Raw genomic sequence first — 6,638 nt, forward strand, 5'->3', positions numbered from 1 at the left:
TCCCCCTTCTATAACCTCTCATTGTGCCTTTATGAAACTCCTTAATTTTAATTAAGGCTAGGGGGCTTAGACAACTCAACTTTATTTACTCACAATTCTAGCAGCTGGAAGTCTAAGATCAAGGTGTCAGGAAGGTTGGTTTCTTCTGAGGCCTTTCTCATTGGCCCTCCTTCTGCATGTCTGTGTCCTAATCTCTTAACATTAGTCATACTGGATTAGGACCGCCCCTCCCCCCAAATAACCTTATTTTAAGAGGTAATTTACCTCCAAATCAGGCACAGTCTAAGGTATTGGAGGTTAGGACTTCAACATATGAATTTCAGGGGGAAAAGAGGGAGATAATTCAGCACACAACAAATGCTTACTTTAAGAATTACTTAGGGGGGCCCTGGGTGGCTCAGTTGGTTAAGCGTTTGACTCTTGATTTCAGCTCAGATCATGATCTCATGGTTGGTGGGATTGAGCTCCACCTGGGGCTCTGTACTGAATACTCACAGACCGCTTGGGATTCTCTCTCTCCTCCTCTCTCTCTGCCCCCTGCCAAAATAAATAAACATTAGAAAAAAAAAAAAACATTACTTAGGTTTTGATGTCTGTCTCCTCTGGTAGGCCATAAGCTCCACGGGAGCAGCACTGGGTCTCCCCATTTGCTTTTTTCTGTACAGTACCTGTGGGTGCTCAGCAAGTATTTATGGAAGGAATTAATGAATGAGTTTTCTTTCCTGGGTAGATCCAAAATGGCAAGGGTAGCTGCAGGACCTCAGAGTTGTAAGAAGCCACAACAGAGCCCTCCAAACCAGACAACGGGCAGCCACACTCTCCTGGCATGCCCATCCCTCATGGATGTACCCAGTTCACACACTGGTGTTGAAGGCCTACTGTGCATCAGACTTTTGTCTGGCCTTAAAGGACGAATAATCTTCTGATAAGAGAAGGGGGAAAAAAAGGTATGGGTTGGTGTTCTGATTTCTTGTCCTTGTGCCTTTTCATGAGTGGACTTTGGAAAGTTACCAAATAAATGAAAGAGCAAAACTTCTTTTCTGGGCACTGAATCAGTAGTGTGATGAATTAAAAATTCTATGCTTTTCCCCTCCTCTAGTCATTGTGTCCCTGTTTCTAGGTCAGAGACCCAGAGGGCCCTGCCAAAGAGCTGGGAGCCACTTGTTGGGGTCAGAACAGGGGTTCAAGGTTAAGTAAGCATGGAGGACAGATCTGACTCTGACCAAGTCCTTTAGAAGAGCGTATGTGTGTGTTTCTGGGTGTTCCCAGGTATCCGTGTGTGTGCATGTCTCCGTGTGGGTATATTTGGATGTGTCTATGTGTATGTGGATCACTGGATGTGTCTGAGTTTTCTGTGTGTCTGTCTTTGTTTCTGTGTGTGTCCATCTGACTGTGTGTCTAGGTGTGTCTGGATGTGTGTATCCGTCTCTATGTGGGTATATCAGGATGTCTGGGTCTTGTCCAAAAGGACTCATGGGGAAAGGGCCTCTGGGGCCAGACTTTGCAGCACCTGGTTCTAATGCTGTCATACCTCTGAGGCTGCTCTATTTGACATTCCAGGGGACAGGGTTGAGGACAGCCACCTCTGCTGAGTCATAAGGATGTGGGCTATATGTGTTCACAGTTGGACATATCTCCTTTCACACACACGGGGAGGGGAGATTTCAGACAGGTTGGCTGGCCCTGCATTCTTTCAGAAGGTAATGACCTCAGCCAGCCCCAGGAAGGGGCGGAAATGAGAATGTTCATGAGACCCGCAGGTTGACAGAAGGTGAACTGAGACCCTGGTGTTCTCCAGCTGGGTCCCCTGGGTCATGTCGTACTCAGGTCATCCCAATAACCAAGCTGCCAGCTTTGAAACTGACTGATGGGTACTCCCTGATGAGGGAGGAAGCCAGGGTGGATTGTCTTGAAAGGTACAAACAGCAGACCTCACCAAACTCTTACAACCAGGGTGACCCTGGAAGGCCCTGCCAAGCCATGAGTCTAGACCCTGGAAAACCCTTCCTTTCCCTCTTCAAGCCAACCAACCAACCAACAAATAAACAGAAAGTCCCGCAATGGTATGCTTAGCCAAAATGCAATCAAGTGAGTCTTTCAAGCTTGTCTGATTCAAACAGTAAAATTTCCCCCCAGGGATGGCAGGGGCATAAAGCCCCAATCACATGCCCCTTGACTGGAATGGGTTTCCTAGGCTCTTTCCCAAGAGCAGATGGGAAAGGGCAAGAGGACATTTGCCCATGGGTGTGTACCTGGTAGGGCATCATGGATGGGAAAGGGTTTGAGCTGGGCAGGGGATGTAAACATACACCTTCTGAGCATTCATGTGTGCCTGGCATGGTGCTAGGCATGGTTCTCAAGGAGCCCAGGTGGGGGCAAACCTGTAGATATTCAGCTTACCTATAGATAAGCTGCTTCCCCTCGCCCGTGAAGCTGAAGGCACAGGTGTAGATAAGGTGAGGGAAGTGGGTGTGGGTGGGTCAAGGACGGGTTAATCCTTCTAGCCATAATCAGAGGAGGGAGATCGCTGGCCTGGTGCAGGAGACCCTCACCACGGTCGTGGGTTGTATTTAGACAGTGAAGACCACGGACAAAAACTCATGTTTGTCTACCATCGCTCTCCTCCGGTAAGGTCCAGCCAGCCTGTGGAGCCCTGGGGGTCCGGAATGCAGGGCAGTGGGCTTGGCGGGGGTCAGGTTTGCCTGGGGAGAGAGCGGCCTGGGAAGGAGGTTGGGTGGTCAGTACCTGCCTAAGCAGGGACGTCAGTGACTTTGTAGATGCTCCTCCAACCTCACTGAGGGTGCCCAGAGGTAACAGGGAGCTCGTGCTCTCCTGGAAGGACCCTCCAGAGCTGATGTCAAACTGTTCACTTTGTTACAAGTTCTTTCTCTTTGAGAACAAATCGGTCTCCCTGAAGATCCACCCATTGCCCTCGTTCTGTCTTCCGGGGTCACATGCATTTAACAAATATATGGAGGTAAACTTGAAAAAAACATTCTGTGTCCTCAAGTGACAAGCACAGCTGTTATGCAGAGCAGGATGAAATAGAGGCTAAGCTGTGAGCTGAGGGGGGAGACTTGTGCCCTGACTGATGGGAGCCCTGGGGGCTTCCAGAGGAAGTGAGATTACAGACAGGCCTCTTTTTTTTAATATTAAATATAATTTATTGTCGAATTGGTTTCCATACAACACCCAGCGTTCATCCCAACAGGTGCCCTCCTCAATGCCCATCACCCACTTTCCCCTCTCCCCCACCTACCCTCAGTTTGTTTTCAGTATTTAAGAGTCTCTTATGGTTTGCCTCCCTCCCTCTCTGTAACTTTTTTTTTCCCCTTTCCCTCCCCCATGGTCTTCTGTTAAGTTTCTCAGGATCCACATATGAATGAAAACATACGGTATCTGTCTTTCTCTGCAGACAGGCTTCTTTAAGGGTATTTGCGTTTGTGGAGGGGCTGTGGGGGCCAGGCCAAGCCACAGCTTGAGCCAGGAGAGGGCAGAGAAGCTGCTGGGGCCATAGAGTAGCCTGGCGGGATGAGGGCCTGGTGTGGAGGGCAGCTGTGCTGGCCATGGCGGCTGGATCACGGAGGCCTTGAACCCAGGCCTGAGGAGGTCCAGAAGTTTTGTGAGACTTTATCAGAACTGTGGTTTACATCAGGTATTCTCAAAGTGTGGTCCCTGACCAGCAGCATTAACATCACCTGGGACCCTATTAGAAATGCATATTCTCAGGCTCTACCACAGACCTGCTGCATTACAAACCCTGGGGGTGGGACCTAACTGCTTTATTAAGACTTCAGGTGATTCTGATGCAGTCTTTTGAAAACTAAAATAACTGAGGGCTGAGGGAGGGCTGAGGTGGGAGGGGTCTGGAGGAGGAAGAACAGCCAGGGCCCCTGGAATCACCCGCATTGGCAGGAAGCAGGCCTGGCCTGGGGAGGGGCCAGGAAGCATTAGACTGGGTTTTGGTGTCAACTCCTCACCTGGCTGCATGAACCTGGGCAAGGAAGGTGCCTCTCCTGGGCCTCAATTTCTGCATCTTCAAAAAGGAGTCCCAGCTGGGGGATGGTAGGAGATCTCACCAACAACTGTCCCAGGTTGCCCAGGACCGAGGGCAGTCACGGACACAGGACTTTCCATGCTAAACCCACGAGCGTCCAGGGCAAACCGGGATGGTTGGTCCCCCTACCCCCTGTGCAGCACCCAGAGAGAGACACTACTCAGAAGGTTTATGGAGGGAGGGCATGGGTGGATAGCGGGGTTGCTGAGGTGCCCAAGCCCATTCTCGAGTTGCCAGCCCCTCTTGCCACCTGTTTTGTGCCCAGTGGACCTGGCAGGAGCCTCTCTCACCTGCCTCTTCACTGGTCTAGCTCTGGACACCAGCAGAAAGGGAGATGGGGCCCAGGCCTGAGGCAAGGACGAAAGGTTGGCTCCCCATGGCCGCGTCGCTGGCCCAGTGCCTAGGTCACATGAAATACAATATGGCTGATGCCTCTCAGACCCTGCTGATGCTGCTGGAGGCTGAAAATACCCAGTGCCCTGGCCTGGGTGCCTGCCTGACTCTTCCAGGCCAGGAGTCAGAAGAGTGGCTGTGGTGTCTGTTTACCATACTGCTTGGGTCTCAACTGGGTCTTCGCCACTTTAGCTGGGGCCCAGGGGTCCGTGTGGTGCTATTGCAGGGCCCCGTGGCCTCCCACCTTTCCTTCGGGTTGAGTTTTTTTAACAGACACCTGAGGTGTAAACACCAATAGAAAAGTTACCGATGGAAGCTTTCTCAGCAAAGTGGGGCGGCTTCTTTCTGAAGACCCCAAGGAACCTCTCCATGTATTTTGCTGGGGACTGGAGGTGGATTAGGTAATTTGTTGAGGCCTGAGACCCAGAGCCATGGAACCTGCTTCCTCCCAAACTAACGGGGGGATCTGAGGTCACTGCCAAGAGAAACAGAACACATGTCAGGAGAGATCTAATGTCTCCCTCATTTTCTTCCCCTTTCCTGCTGGGCAGTGCTGTTCACCACGTTCTCCCTCTGGGATGCCCTCTAGTCCTTCAGGGTTTCCTCATGAGCAAACTCTCTAGAGTTCAAATGAGACTTCCCACTCCCAGCACGGCCCCACCCCTGCCCAAGAGTCAGGCCGGCTGCAGCCTCCAAAGCCAGGCCAGGCCTCTGGCACCCAGTTGTGACACCTTCGTGGCCAGGTGACTTTCGGCAAGGAGCTGAGCCTCAGTTTTCCCTTTTAAAACTGGGATGACAATATGTTCATTGCAGGGCCGCGGTGAGGAAGTCAGAATGAACTAAAGCACATAAGCTGAATATCATAGGTGCCCAGCACATTGCACTCAGAGAGTGGTTGCTGCATAACAAGGATGCTTCTTAGTTACATCATATAGTAAAAGAACAAGAATAAATACATAAACGAGAAACTGGAGCAGGAGGGAGAGGAGGATAGAGTCTCCATGTAGTATTTCTGCCCCTGGCCACTGCTTTGGTAACTACAAAGCATGGGGTTGGCAAGTGCCTTAACAGGAAAAAGGGGTCACAGGCAGACAGAGGGAGACAGAGAATCCCAAGCAGGCTCCATGCTGTCAGTGCAGAGACTGATGTGGGGCTTGAATCCAAGAACCATGAGATCATGACCTGAGCTGAAATCAAGGGTTGGATGCTTAAACCGACTGAGCCACCCGGCACCCCCACACCTCTTAATCCTAACAGGCCACGCCTCCTTGCCTCCTCAGCTTCCCCACACTGTGGGCTGGGGTGTGGCCCCCTGACCTGCATGCAAGGCAGGGTTAGTTAGGAAGTCTCACTGCCCAGCCAGGAGACACGTCCTGCTTTCCACGCATCTGCTCTCCTCCCCCCTCCCCCGCCCCTCCCCCCCTCCCCCCACCAGGCTGGAACTCCGTGCTCCTACCAGGACCACCAGCAAGTGCAAAGCAGTCTTGCTGCCGCAGCCAGCCCTCTTCCTACCTGTCTGTGCCAGGGACAGCCTGGGTAGGAGAAGCGATGGCAACAGTGGTCCCACCTGTGTGCCTGCCATGTGCCAGGTGATTTGCACGTGTCATCTTTAGTCTTTACAACAATCCCAAGAAAGAGCTATCTATTGTCTCAGTTTTAAAGGTGAAGGGTACTGAGGCTTAGAGACATGAATGACCTTCCAAAGACAGCATAGGCAACAAATGAACAGGAGAGTTCAGGTTCAAATGTAGCTCTAGCTGGCTCTAAAGCACGAGTGATTTCCACCACATCACGGGGAGAAGCCTCAAAGTGCACGTTAGGGTCATCCGCTGGGACTGGGGGGAGCACCTCCCCTCACCGGTCCTTAGATTCCTCATCTGTGAATCAGGTGATGCCTAAGGTCAGGATTCTTTTCTCCTGACATCTGACTTCTCAAAGGTCCTTTGCCACCGTGGTACCGAAAACATCCGGGGCCGAATTGTGACACAAGTGACCTGGGTATTTCCTAATTTCCTCTTGTGAGGTCCTTCCTCTGGCCAGGCTGGTGTCTTCCCACTGCCAGACAGCTTGGAACGGGTGGTCACCCCTCCCAGGCTGCTTTGCCCTATTCTCTGAACACTCTTGCCCACAGCCTCAAATAAACCTTTTTTCAGTCTAGTGTCTCATCTCCTTTGCGTTCTGCCATCTC

Source organism: Neofelis nebulosa, chromosome 7 (genome assembly GCF_028018385.1).
Source record: "Neofelis nebulosa isolate mNeoNeb1 chromosome 7, mNeoNeb1.pri, whole genome shotgun sequence".
Classification (NCBI taxonomy): Eukaryota; Metazoa; Chordata; class Mammalia; order Carnivora; family Felidae; genus Neofelis; species Neofelis nebulosa.